The sequence below is a fragment of the Plecotus auritus genome, assembly GCF_963455305.1.
Source record: "Plecotus auritus genome assembly, chromosome: 11".
NCBI classification, from domain to species: domain Eukaryota; kingdom Metazoa; phylum Chordata; class Mammalia; order Chiroptera; family Vespertilionidae; genus Plecotus; species Plecotus auritus.
In genome coordinates, this window is record NC_137777.1 from 10,724,962 (window position 1) to 10,736,777 (window position 11,816).

Consider the following 11,816-nt stretch of genomic DNA (forward strand, 5'->3'; position numbering starts at 1 on the left):
CAGCATCACGTCTGGGGGTTTCTGGGAGGGTGTCTCGGGAAGAGATTGGCATTTGAATCGGTAGGCTAGAGCAGGTGGCCCTCACCCATGCCATGTGGTGGGCATCTCCCAATCCATGGACAGCCTGAATAGAACCAAAGGATGGAGGCAGGATGGTTTTGTTCTCCGCCTGTCGAGCTGAGGCATCCACCTTCTCCTGCCCTCAGACGTGGTAGCTCTCGGTTCCCAGGCTTCCAAACTCAGCCTAGGGCTTCCCACCACTGCCCGCCTCCCCCAGTGCTCAGGCCTTTGGACTTCAACTGAATTCACCATCAGCCACCCCAGCATGAAGACAGCAGACTGTGGGCCTTCCCCGCCTCTGTAACTGTGAGCTAATTCCTATCACAAATCCATATATATCAGAATTGTGTGTGTGAAGACATATGGACAGTTGACCTGTGTGTATGTGTATATAGTTGGCCCTTGAACAGCATGAGTTTGAACTGCACAGGTCCACTTACACAGGATTTAAAAAAAATAAATACTGTAGCCCTAGCCGGTTTGGCTCAGTGGATAGAGCGTAGGCCTGCAGACCAAAGGGTCCGGGGTTCGATTCCAGTGAAGGGCATGTACCTTGGTTGCAGACTGCTCCCCAGCCCGGGCCCTGCTCAGGGCTCGTGCAGGAGGCAACCAATTGATGGGTTCTCTCATATCGATGTTTCCGGTTTTCACTCTCCCAAAAAAAAAAAAAATCAATGGAAAAATATCCTCAGGTGAGGATTAACAACAAAAATAAAGGAATAAATAAAATAAATACAGTAAATGTAATTTCCTTATGATTTTTCTAGTATTTTTCTCTATTCTTTGTTGTAAGAATACAAAATATAATACATAGAACATACAAAGTATGTGTTAACTGGCTCTGCTCTCAGTAAGGCTTTTGGTCAACAGTAGGCTATTGGGTGTCAAGCTTTGGGGGAGTTGTCCATGGGTTTTCCACTGTGCAGGGGGTCAGCACAACCCTCCCCCCTGCATTTTGTTTGCATGTGTATCCTACTGGTTCTATTTCCCTGCAGGATCCTGAATAATACAGCCAGCCTTGGACTGGACTGAGGTTTGTAAGTTTAACTTACAAAGGGAAATGAGAAAACCAGAGTTCTTGAGTAGCGACGGCTCTGAAATGTGCTTGCTGGCAGGTGCACGAACTTGCGTCGTCGCTGGTTTCCCAGATACCATTGCGGGGAGCAGCAGAGTTGCCTTTTAAGTTTAGGACAGTGGCGTCAACACAGTCTCCTCCGCTGCTTCTCCCGCCGTGCATGCACTCAACCCCAGTGGGTGCACCAAAGCTGCCCTGAGGTCAGAGGCAAAGGTGCATTTCATACCGGGACTCGCCGCCGCCGCCTTTCCCACTTGTCCTATTCCAACCCTTGATTTAAAATAAAATTATATATATATATATAATGATTGCAGAGAGGAAGGGAGCAGGAGAGAGAGAGATAGAAACATCAATGATGAGAGAGAATCATTGATCGGCTGCCTCCTGCACACCCCCTACTGGGGATCGAGCCCACAACCTGGGCATGTGCCCTTGACCAGAATGGAACCCGGGACCCTTCAGTCTGCAGGCCAACGCTCCATCCACTGAGCCAAACAGGCTAGGGCCCAACCCTCGATTTAAAAAACATTATTAGTTAGTTGTGTTTAAGAAATCCTTTAATATCCAGCTGCTCAGACCAGAAGAAGGAGAAAATCGTATTTAGGTAAACTAACACGTAGATTAATTATGTGCCCAGCACCATGCTTTAGGCAAATTATCCAATTTATTCCTCAAAAGATGTTCACTGGTGTTTCATATTACAGATGGGGAACTGAGAAGTTTGACAAGTTAAAGACTCAGGTAATCTAATTCCAGACTGCTATTTTTTTTAAAATTTTATCTTTATTGATGAAAGTATTACAGATGTCCCCTTTGTTTTTTTGGTGTTGTTTTTTTTTTTTCCTCATTGACCCCTCCATCCCACACCCATCCCTCCCAAGCTTTCACCACACTATTGTCTGTATCCATGGGCTATGCATGTATGCATATAAATTCCCTGGTTAATCTCTCCCCCCCAGACCCCCCACCCTCCACCCCCGCCTTCCCTCTGAAATGTGTCCATCTGTTCCAGGTTCTATGTCTCTGGATCTATTTTGTGCAATTTCATCTCCATCCCTCTGCCTGAGAGTCAATAGACCTCCATCAATAGTGGAAATTGATTGCGCCCCTTTGGAGTGTGAGTCAGAAAATTATTTCCAAGTTTCTGAGAGCATCCATTCCTTGACGGTGAGGTCTGAGCCCACTTCTTGATTCCCAGTGCGAGGGCTGGGGCAGGGCAGAGGTCCCCCTCCCCTCCCCCCAGCGCCTGCTTTGGTACTGCCAGAGCCCCGAGAATGCTCCCGTTTTCTGCCTTGGGTGCCGGTTCATGGGTGTAACTCAAAACTCCAGGTTTTGTGGAGCCCTCCATTTGGGGTTCATCATTCTAGAGGTTCTTTCTAAGAAAAAGAATATAAAAATGCTTCTCTCTCAAATCTGATCAAAGTAAATGCCATGTGACCCCAATGCTAGGCAGCTGTGGGCTTAGAAGAAGCCAAGGCTCGTGAGGGGGGACTCAAAGCATCAATTTCACGGACCGCACGGTAAATCTGCCTCTACCTTCACCTGGGGTTCAGATAAGCCACATCTCAAATTCTCCCAATTAATTGCTCAGCCCCTGAGATGCCAGGGCCAGCAGGATGCCCCTTGAGCCTCATTCCACCCCGTCCACGTTCTCTAAGGACTTAGGGGTCTGTCCTACACTGGAGCCCCATCAGCCCCTGGGCACCACGGTTCCGGCGCTCGCCCTCAGGGCAGTGAACAGCCGGCCACTCTGCCCTGGCACGCTGGTCAGCTCCCAGCCCGCAGCAGTAGTGGCCCGCGTGGGTGGCCAGGTGGCACCATGCCTGAGAGTCACTCCCACAGCACAGCACTGTGCCCGAAAGGGGACGTCTGTTCGACATTCACGCCTCCAACAGCCCCCTCCACACCCAGCTCTTGCCCCAGGTGGAGCCCCCCTCACCTCTGGCACCCCCTCCCCTCCTCTGGGGCCTCTGTAGCCATCGCTGCCAGGGCCACGCTCACTCCTCAGGGAAGAGTCCCAGAAACAGCATCAAACAAAATAACAAAGGGGAAAGAGTGGTGTTCTCAAGCCCCTGCCCCCTGCCCCCCGCCCTTTGGCCTCTGTGACTCTGTCACTCCTGCCTGTCCCCAGCGGGCGCTCGGCCCAGGTCCCAGAGGAGAAGAACCCAGGAGCTCTGCTCGGCAGGCCGGTCTCCAGTCCTGGGGGTCTCTCCCCAGAAGGATCTGCCGGGTCTGCTTCATCGGATGTGACAGCTTCCAGAGGAGTTCCAGCTCCCGTGTAAGCTGCTTCCTTCCTGACGAGACGCAGCCCCTCTGGTTCTCAGATGGCAGCAGCAGCCTTCACGGGGGCTCTTGCTGGGGCCACGCGGCTGGGCCGCCTGTCTTGGGAAGATGTTCTTCCTTCTCTGTATGCAGGCCCGGCGGCTCTTTATGAGAAAGGAGCCCCAGAAAGCACTTCCACTGGTGGTTTCCCCAAACTGAAATAATTGCCTGTCATCCTGCTCCCTGGATCCTGCCGGGACCAGCTTTGCTTGGGGAACTGTGTTTGCTTTGAACGCAAATGTTCTTCCCTCTCGCATCTGCTCGCCACAGGCTTTCCAAACAGGCAATGGCAGACCATCGAGGAACATATTTTATCCCCTGAACAAAGCAGTTATGTGTTTTTTGAAAAGGCGTTTCCTCAAGAAAGCCACCCCCCTGTGCAGCCTCCGCCTTTTCCAGGCAAGTGCCGATGTGAATCCGACCTCTCTGGGGGGGTTAACTGGGCCAAAGGTTAGTCACTGGCTGCACAGTCCTTCTGCGAGATCACAGCCCATAGTCAGACTACCAGTCCCTTCTGCTGGGCTGTGTTTAAAGAGGCTGAGGGCGTGACACAGACGAGCACATTTTCACCTCCTCTCTGATCCAAAGAGAGTTGCCCCCAGATGCTGTTTCTGCAGTCCAGCTTCTGACTCGCAAGCTATTCAAGCAGGAAGTTGTGGCCTGGATTGCAAAGAGCCTGCATGGCATAACCTTCACCTTGTAACACACATACATGTAGACATTTGGAGGAGGGGGCTCAGGGTCAGCCTATGGTTGAACCCCTACAGTTCATAGGTCAAGACACCAAGATTCCCCTCACACCCATTAGGCTGGCTATTGTTCAAACAAAGCAAAGCAAAACAAAATAACAATTGTTGGCCTGCGAGGATGTGGTAAAACTGGACCCCTGGTGAGAATGTAAAATGGTGCAACTGCTGTGGAAAAGAGTATGGTGATTCTTCAAAAAAATTAAAAATAGAATTACCCTATGATCCAGGAATTCCACTTCTGGGTAGATACCCAGAAGAAGTGAAAGCAGGGTCTCAAAGAGATTTGTATATTCACAGCAACGTTATCTGCAATAGCTAAAATGTAGAAACAACATGTGTCCATTGACAGATGGGTGGATAAATAAAATGTGGTGTATACATACAACAGAATATTATCCAGCCTTAAAAAGGAACGAAATTCTGCAAGATGACACAGCATGATGCACCTTGAAGATATTTTTTTAAAATATATTTTTATTGATTTTTTACAGAGAGGAAGGAGAGGTATAGAAATTTAGAAACATCCATGAGAGAGAAACATCGATCAGCTGCCTCCTGCACACCCCCTACTGGGGATGTGCCTGCATCAAAGGTACATGCCCTTGACTGGAATCGAACCTTGACCCTTTAGTCTGCAGGCAGATGCTCTATCCACTGAGCCAAACCAGTTAGGGCTTGAAGATATTATGCTAAGTCCATGATCAGCAAACTGCGGCTCGCAAGCCACATGAGGCTCTTTGGCCCCTTGAGTGTGGCTCTTCCACAAAATACCATGGCCTGGGCGAGTCTATTTTGAAGAAGTGGCGTTAGAAGAAGTTTAAGTTTAAAAAATTTGGCTCTCAAAAGAAATTTCAATCATTGTACTGTTGATATTTGGCTCTGTTGACTAATGAGTTTGCCGACCACTGTGCTAAGTGAAATAAGTCTGTAGGAATCTACTTACACGAGGAACTTAGTAAAAATCACAGAGCTGGAAAGCAGAATGGGAATTGGCAGAAGCTGGTGGAGGAGAGAGAAACGGGGAGTTGTAGTTTAGTGGATATGTAGCTTCCGTTTTACAAGATGAAAAAAGTTACTGGAGATAGAGGGTGTGCATCATTATGAATATATACAAATGTATTGAAAACTACACTTAAAAGTGGTCAAGATGGTAATTTTTATGTTCTAGAAAAAATATGGGGAAAATAAAGACAATGAGGCCCAGAGTGGTGAAGTAACTTGGCCAGGGTGACACAGCTGGCTGCACCAGCGCCAGGGTTTGGGCTGCCTTCAGATCCCTGCTCCGACATTCCTGCCCTGGCAAACCGCATCCTCCCACAAGTTATGGGAGCAAATGAACTTGCTTCCATAACTTGTGGGAGGGAATTTGTCCCTTCTAATGAACTTCCTTTTTAAAAATATATATTTAATTTTTTTCAGAGAGGAAGGGAAAGGGAGAGAGATAGAAACATCAATGACGAGAGAGAATCATTGATCGACTGCCTCCTGCAAGCCCCACACTGGGGATCGAGCCCACAACCCAGGCATATGCCCTGACCAGGAATTGAATCATGACCTCCTGGTTCAACCATTGAGCCATGCCAGCGGGGCCTTTTTCCTTCCCCATCACTGTGGGGAGTGGGCCTAAGCTGTCAGTCGGACATCTCCCGAGGGCTCCTGGACTGCGAGAGGGGACCCCCCCCCCACCCTGAGTACACAAATTTCATGCACTTGGCCTCTAGTTAGCCATAAAAAGGAATGAAGTACTGATATATGCTACAATATGGGTAAACCTGAAAAACATTATGTTAAATGAAAGAAACCAGTCACAAAGGATTATTTATTTATAATTTTATTCATATGAAGGCCCAGAATAGGAAACTCTATAGAGACAGAAAGTAGATTAGTGGTTGCCTAGGGCTACGAGGAGAGGGTGATGGGAGGAGAGGTGATAGCTAAATGGGGGTGGGTATCTTTTTGAGAGGATGGAAATGTTCTGAAATTGACTGTGAGGATGGTTGCACATGTCTGTGAATGTACTAAAGGCCATTGGATAATAGCTGCTATTGGTGTTTGGAAAGCGCTAAGGACAACTTTTAGAAAGGGGGTGGGGTGAGATTTCCAAGGTCACATATAGAATAAGAAGGGAAAGCAAAAGAATGGTGCCCACTGTTTGAAAAAGAATTCAATCTGATTACATCTTTCCCTGATGTAGAACCTTCTGTGGTTTCTCTTTCCTCTTTACTGTGGCTCAAAAATCAAGCTCTGCTCCCCTGTGTACCCTTTCCTCTTCCTCCCTGTATTCCCCTAGTGAACTCATCTGCATACTTTCATTCTCAATTGGAACATCACTTCTGTAAGAAGTCTTTCATCCCACACCCAGTCTAGCTTATCACACACATAGCACCATCCATTCCCTTTTGTAACTTGGTTCCTGTTCAATGTCTATTTTCCCTGTCAGTTTATTAATTCCAAGGCTGTTTTTGGCTTTTCCACTCTGAGATATCCAACACCTAGTACAGTAGGTACTCAGCAAATATTTGTTGGATGAATGAATTCTTTAATGAACAGATGATACAGAAAACAGGACGAGTCAATACACACATAAAAAAGGAATAAAAGAAGGGAGAGATAGGGTTAGCCAGGAAAGACATGTATGAAGTGACTGGCCGTCCAGCTAAGTCTAGAAGGAAATGAATATGAAAATTAGCAAAGAAAATTCAGAAGGCAATGGGAGGCAGTGGGAGAAGCATGGAAGTCTGAGGCAAGGTCAGTTAGGACTCTGTCTTGACCATGGAGCTGAGTTATTTAGATTGCTTTTATATCTTCTCCATCAACAGAGTGATATTCTACCTGGAAAAAAGGCCAAAAATGCATTGGTTGCAAGGAATTGAATCCCAAGATAACATCTAACTGTGTTAAAAATGTTGTTTGTAGGCAAATCTATATATATGTATATAAAAGCCTAAGCAACTGTCCGACTGTTCGACTGTCTGACCGGTAGCTATGACACGCAATGACCACCAGAGGGCAGACACTCAACACAGGAGCTGCTGAGCTGCTGTGACTTGGCAGCTGCAGTTCTTGGGTGATGCACCTGGAATCATAGAGGAAGGAGCCCAGTTCCAGGGTGCATACCTGAAAATTACCCTCTCACAACCCAGACCCCTTGGGGGATGTTGGAGTGCCGGTTTCAGCCCAATCCCCGCAGGCCAGGTCAAGGGACCCCACAGGTGCACGAATCCATGCACTGGGCCTCTAGTATCATATAACTATGGTGCTGAATTTCGGAGACATTGTAGGTTAAACTCTGAGAAACAAGAAAGCATTATCAGGAGACAGGAGGAAAGAGGTTGATTTGGAAAGCGTCAGACCAACAAGCTTGTTATTAATCCACAGTAAAATTCTAGAGCAGGTTATTCAAGGTGGTCTGTGACCATCCTTACAGAAGAAAACATTAATTACTGGATATTAGTCAAGATTCACTAAGAACAAGCCATACAAGACTAATGTATCATTTTCTTCCATAAGATTACTAGGTTGGGAGATCAAGTGCATGCTATAAATGAATAAATCTCAGAGTATAAATCCCACCTAAGTTTAAAAATGATTTTTAAAATTTTCAAGAAACCCAGTATGCTATCATAGCTCCTCTTGGAGAGTCACAGTGCACATGAACACATTAAAGGTTCTGAGAATTTTTGCACCAAAGAAACCTATTTAAAATGATCACACTGAGCAAATCAGTGTTCCATAGAACACATTTGGAGAAAGGATGGTTTGGGCAAATTTCTGCAAGATGTATTGCAAAGTCTTTTGTTGCATAAATTGTTAAGGGGATGAAGAAATATGGGATTAAAAAATAGCTCTTTGGAATTACAGATGACTAGACAACTGTACATACAAAGCCTTCATTGATTAGCAGCCATTCTATGGAGGGTCTCTAATGGAATGTCTAGAATGTCTTGAGGCTCTGCCCTTGGTCATGGAATGTTCTACATTCTTACAGGAACTTGTATCACAACATTGAAGACCTATTTTTAAAATGTTTAGATAACCTCAAGTGTGAGAAGCAGCTAATCTGATACATAACACATAGCCATACTGTCTCAAAACCCATAGACTCATCCAACTGAATTCCACTGTGGCTTGTTAGAATCAACAGTATAAGTAAAGGATAGATGAACTGTGACTTGAAACTAGCTCATGTGAAAAAGACCTGAGGTCATAGCTACACCAAGATCAGCCCAGGCCAGATGTGTGATGGGATGCTATGCTTCTAAAGTCAGTGAAGCCCTCCTGGCAGGTAAGACAGCTTGCAAGGCAAGCAAGTCAATCAAGATAGACTGGCTACACTGAATGGTATTCTGGTCTTCTGTTGCACTTTTAGAGAAACATTGACAAATGGGAGCACATTCAGAGAATGACTAACATCAGGAGAGTTTTAGAGAACATGTGCTCTGAGGGAAAAAGTCTGAAAAAAAAACCCAGAGAGATATTTAGATGACCTGTAAAAGAGAAGATAATGAGAATATTGATAAGTGACTTCTGGAGGCAGTGTAGTATAGTAGAAAAGAGATGAGTTTGTGCTTACATCTCTGCTCTCGTACTTCTAGGATATGTGACCTTGGACAAGTTTTTTAATATCTCTTAGCTTCAGAGCCATTTAAACAATAAGTTATCATCCTTACTTAGTGGGAATATGGTGATGGTCCTGGAGCAGGACCATCTTCTCTTCCCTTTCTCCATCTGAAGAAGTGCAACCATAGCAACAAGAAAGTTGATCTGTTTGATGTAGATCCTGGGGGGAACCTGGGACCAATGGGAGAATTCCTCGATGGGAGGTAGATTTGGCTGATTAAAAGGGGAACCTTGTGGTAATCAAAAGCTGGAAGTTAAAGGAACTGGCTCAGCTGCCTTTACATTGACAATAGCACCACCACAGATTCTATAGATGAGAGCTCTGCTTTGGGTGGGAGATGGGATTAGATTACCCTCAGATCTCCTCCAACTCTGAGATTTCATGATTCAAAGACTTAGCTAGACTGTTTATTTTTCTCTTTCATATATAGTCAACTCATATATATTCAACTCCCATTCATATATATTGGAGAGATACTTAAGTGAGCTTATTTAAAATTATTCTTAGCCATTCCTTATGAGTTCTTTCTCTCCTGCTTTGGGGACCCATTACAGCCTCATTCAGGGATTTGTTGATGAACTAGTAAGAGATGTCTATGTGATCTAGTAATCAGACACTCACACTTTGGAGTCATATAGTCATGTGTTCAAATCTTGGCTCTCCTACAGAAATACGTTTTCCCTGAGTGACAGGCACACTTGGCAACTAATCCCAGGATGAGTGAAGATACAGAGGTCTGCCAATCACCATTACTGTGAGAACAAAGAAACAAAGGCACCAGCAAACATCCCCCAGCTCAGCCTATCCCCAGCACTGCAGCCATACTGTAGGCAGTGTCTGGCTGCAGGGTACAGCACTGGGATTTCATGAATTTGGAACCCCATTACCCACCACATTTCCCCATGAGGTTGGTGGCCTGAGACCAAGGCAATCTGATCGTAGAGGATCTGCCCACCTTCCCGTGGAACATAGGCCATTTCCCACCACCTTGCAGAGGTCTGAAAAGCCAGAGCAGTCCAAGAGAACTACAAAAACTGCTTCAGCATCAACTACTAGAAAAAAAAAGAGAAAGACTTCTTCATATTAATCTACTAGAGGCCTAGTGCATGAAATTCATGCACAGCCCGGCCTGTGCCCTCTCAGTCTGGGAGCCCTCGGGGGATGTCCGACTGACGGCTTAGGCCCGCTCCCCATGGACAGTCGGACATCCTTAGCGCTGCCATGGAGGCGGGAGAGGCTCCCACCACCACTGCTGCACTCACAGCCATGAGCCTGGCTTCTGGCTGAGCAGCACTCCCCTGTGAGAGTGCACTGACCACCAGGGGGCAGCTCCTGTGTTGAGCATCTGCCCCCTGGTGGTCAGTGCACATCATAGCAACCAGTCGTTTCAGCGTTCGGTCAATTTGCATATTAGCCTTTTATTATATAGGGCTAGAGAAGTGCCACTCATACAGAGCTCCTTAGAGAAGGAATCCATCAAGAACCATGAATAACCAAGTAGTGAGGCAGCTCAGAAAGAGAATTTAAAATCTCCAGAAAATAAACATCAAGACAAGGAAATATAAGATTCAAATGACAGAGAATTCAAGAGTGCAGTTATGAAAGAACTCAATGTACGCAAGATTCATCCATGTTGTAGAATGTGATAGGATTTCCTCCCTTTTTCAGGATGAGTAATATTCCACTGAGTATGGAACATATACATAAAATTTTGCTTGTCCACTCATCCCTTGATGGACATACTTGGGTTGCTTCTACCTCTTGGCTATTGTGAACAATGATGCTATTGAACATAGGTGTACAAATATGGAAATGATTTTAAAGGGATACAGAAGTTATGAGTTTGTAAATATGTGGGGAGGTTTGGGGAAATAAATGTGTAGAGACATGTAGAAGCAACTCAAAAGCAATTGATGCCCAACAATGACGTTTTTGAAAGGGTAAGTGAACAGCTGGTGGAAGAAGTTGTTAGTCATGGATTGTTGAGGTGTAAGGAACAGAACCCACTCAAACTAGCTCAAATGAAGAGAAGAGCTTATTATAAGAACACAGAGGTGGGTGTCTCTTGGTACCCAAGGTGAGGTCTCAGGAAAGACTAGAAACAGAAAATGGAGTTAAAAAACAAAGTTCCTCTCTTCGTTCCCGTAGAACCCACATTCATTTTGTCAACAGCAGACACTGCTGTTCTGGCTTTGTGAATATAACTGTAAAGAAGGCAGACTATAATCTGGGAAAGAGGAGTAATAAACAAGGATTTTCAAATCCTTTAAATTGTATGAAGAGAAAGTGAATACTGTGAGAAAGAATGTAGTGGAGGTGGGGTTGGGATTGGGCCCGATTTTGCTCTGATGAGCATTGATTGCTTCTCTGAAGAGGCCACATTGAAGCTGCACTGAGCTGATAGCCACATGAAATTCGAGGTGGAAAGGACAGTGTGTTAAGGATGTGAGAGAGCTCATGAGCCTGGAGGGAGGTGAGTGAGGGACTGGAGCAGATGGACAGTGGAACAGCAGGCACCAGAATGCACAGAGCCTTGTTATCTTGGAATGGATTTTTTTCTCTAGCACAAGGGGAATCCATTCACAGATTTTAAACCAGGGAGTGACATGATCTGATTTACATTTCTAAAAGATCCTCTGGTAGTGAGGTGGAGAATGGGTTGGAGAAGGGGAAGAATGGGGGAGTGAGTTGTTTTTTACTGATTTTAGAAAGAGAGAAACATCAATTTGTTGGTCCACTTATTTAGGCATTCATTGGTCGCTTCTTGTATGTGCTCTGACAGGGGATAGAACCTGCAACCTTGGCATATCAGGATGATGCCCTAACCAACTGAGCTTCCTGGCCAGAGCTGGGAATGAGATTCTTGGAGACAGCGGCTTAAGCCAAGGTGGAGACTGGGAAGGTGAAGGGAAGTCAAGACGTACTTGGGGTACATGAACGTTCAGCAGCATTATTTATGATAGCAAAAAGGTAAACATGATCCAATGCC